The 3,176-nt window shown below is 37.7% G+C and overlaps 1 pseudogene; it reads right to left on the bottom strand.

Moving 5' to 3' along the window:
- Window positions 1–1,937: 1,937 nt before the first annotated feature.
- Window positions 1,938–3,176, bottom strand: part of LOC119569293 — a 15,806-nt pseudogene continuing 14,567 nt past the window's right edge.

Raw genomic sequence — 3,176 nt, 5'->3', positions numbered from 1 at the left:
TTCAATCCCTAAATCAAGTAACTGTCGATTACCATTGGAATTATCCGGTTGCCTGATCTGGACATGATAATTGATAGTGTTTCACCTAGCGAGACCTTAGTAAATAAGTTAGAGACACCAAAACTGGCAAGCACATAATCATTGGCACTGGATATGTTCATCAAGTACGTGCTTTGTATTGTGTACTCAATTATTTTATTCATATCTGCCATTATCATTCAAGTAGTTTTGTAATTTAAATTACTTTCAATCTTATTAGTATAATTGCATTTATTAAATTAAACATCGCTCTTCTTCCTTTTCATGACAATATCCTTATTTTATGTCAAATCCTCGAGTAGCTGCAGGTCTGAGTTAGAAATACTTTTCCACGTTTTCTTTTCTATAAAGTAGTGTTAACGATGTTTCTGATAATACTGGTCCTAAGGTTCATTAATATTTTCCGCTCCCAAACTGGAATTTCCACATCACTACTATGTGTGTGTGTGTGTGTGTGTGTGTGTGTGTGTGTGTGTGTGTGTGTGTGTGTGTGTGTGTGTGTGTGTGTGTGTGTGTGTGTGTGTGTGTGAGTATGTGAGCGCGCGCGCGCATATATATACGTGTGTATATATACATACACATATGTATGTATGTGTGTATTTTTATCATATATCTATTGTATGTATAAGCTTTCCTCGTGATTGCTACTTCCGCAGCAAAAACGTTACCTTTGGTGTTGACATTGCATTTTGGTGTTGACCTAACTTGGGATCCACTAGAGGCGAATGGGTCGACATAACTATCCGATTTGTTCAACTGGCAGAATGTTGCAACGATCAGTCTGAGGTTGTCTGTTGGATGGGCCCTTTGAAAAGCAGATTGTGAGTCTATAAAAGTGTGTCTGGCCATCATGACATGTTTCAGAGGAGTTTGATGGCATATAACTCTATCTGGAGAGTGGATATATCATTAGAAAAACGGCGTGCAACACAGGTATTTGCTACAACAAGGGCTGCACGTGCTTTCCCTGCGTTTTGCTGTATTCTTGTGTGTAAGAATGGAAGGAAGGATCCAACTTCCAAATTGGCCATTCGCGGCCATTAGAGTAGTCGGATTTGCAATAAAATATATGTGGACGACCTCCATCAACCAGCACTATCGTATTTCTGAGTCGAAAATTAGAATTGCATATCTTACTCACTAGCTTAGCCATCCATTAATGATGGTGGTGGTTGAGAAATTATCCAGCCCATTCCTGAAAGAGTGTATACGATAAACGTCCAGAACTCAGATTGCCGTCGTGACAGTCTTCAGTCCGATGCTCTAACCACTCGGCTACCGTGGCCTATATACACGTATGTATACAAGTATAATGTGTGTGTAATACATATATATATATATATATATATATATATATATATATATATATATATATATATATATATATATAAAATAATATATAGTAATGTATATATATATATAATATATATATATATATATATATATATATATATATATATATATATATTATAGGCTGGTAGGTAGCAGTAGGTCAGTAGGGTTTCATAGTCTAGCAGCTATCGGTTAAGGTAAAGGTACCAGTTGCAGCCGCCAGTATGCCAGCGCCCCCTGGTGGCATCGAAGTTGCTGGACCGACTCTACTTATATCCTACATGGCCGTTGCAAATTAACTAGTAAATTAATGTAAATTAGAGCATAATAATAATCCAATGTTTATTACATGAACTAACCCTTTAAACAAAAAACAAAAAGGAAGCACCAAATGTATGAGAATACCAACGAAGTAGATTATAACAGTCCAGAACATGCATATAATAATATGTGTTTTGTGTGTGTGTGTGTGTGTGTGTGTGTGTGTGTGTGTGTGTGTGTGTGCGTGTGCGTGTGCGTGTGCGTGTGCGTGTGCGTGTGCGTGTGCGTGCGTGCGTGCATGCGTGTGTGTGTGTGTGTGTGTGTGTGTGTGTGTGTGTGTGTGTGTGTGTGTGTGTTTGTGTGTGTGTGTGTGTCTGTGTGTTGTGTGTGTAATAAAAAAAAACAATAATGAATAACAAAAACCCAAAGATAGGAGATGAAATTATGTAATCCTGAGTTTCGAGGAGTAACCGTTCTCCTCCAGCCACTGGACTATGACGTCATAGTTGGCGCCCATCCAGGCGACGTTGTTTCTGACTTTCTCTTCGACTTGCTGGACGTTCCTCTGGTTCCCTTCTAAAGACACCTTCCTCCTCCTCAAGAACGACAGGACCTGAAAAGGTGTGTTACAATGCGTGGTTAAGAAACTAGGGTTTAATTCCTGCGAGTCGAAAGATGAATTTTTACTGATATTTAATTAGAGGTGCATATTTAATGGGTATTCGAAATGATAATGCTAGCAAATTCCTGATTGAGGTATCTGTATATGAATTCACATTAATGAGTACATTTTAGCATCTTCCATCAAATGTTTGTGGTTTTTTTATTTTCATTCTAATGTTAAATAGTTATCCCTTTTCATACCTCAAACTCTCGATACATACTGTACATAAATTCTCATATTAGTAAAGTTATGTTATCTAACATACAAAATGGCCGAACTTACCTCCTGAAGTTCCTGTTTTGTATTGAAGTTGTATGTTATGCTCTTCATTAATTCTCCTCTCCTCCTCTTCTTGCTGTGGCATTTAAAAAGTAGTTCAGCGTGTGTTAAGGAGGCAGTGACAATTTTGGAAGAAACAGGATTCCCTTATCCGCGAGCATAATATGTAATTTTGCGATGCAAAATTACGTATTATTACTAAATGAAGTATTTATAATTTTATTATATTTCACTTTATCATACATGCCCACAGTTTATTAACATATCACTAGCCCATAATTTGTTTGTATTGCAATGTTCGAGAAGGTTGAAGAGGACTTACAACGTGTAGATATCGTTCCAGTTAAGCTTGAGGTAGTTCCATACCAAGGAGCGTCCCACGTCATTGTAACCGATGCTTCTTAATACATTACCAACATCTTGTAGTCTTATGCCACTGACTGGGTTAATGGCCATATCAAGGTACCTGGAAAAGCACATTGGAATCACATGAAAAAAAAAAGAGGGAGAGAGAGGGGGGGGGGGAGTAGCAAAAGAAAAGGAACCAACCAAACAAAAATTTATAGCTCTGTATCCCTGTTACTCTTTCTTAATTTCTGCC

Source organism: Penaeus monodon, unplaced genomic scaffold (genome assembly GCF_015228065.2).
Source record: "Penaeus monodon isolate SGIC_2016 unplaced genomic scaffold, NSTDA_Pmon_1 PmonScaffold_139, whole genome shotgun sequence".
Taxonomy (NCBI): domain Eukaryota; kingdom Metazoa; phylum Arthropoda; class Malacostraca; order Decapoda; family Penaeidae; genus Penaeus; species Penaeus monodon.
This window is presented reverse-complemented; position numbering and strand designations above follow the sequence as displayed.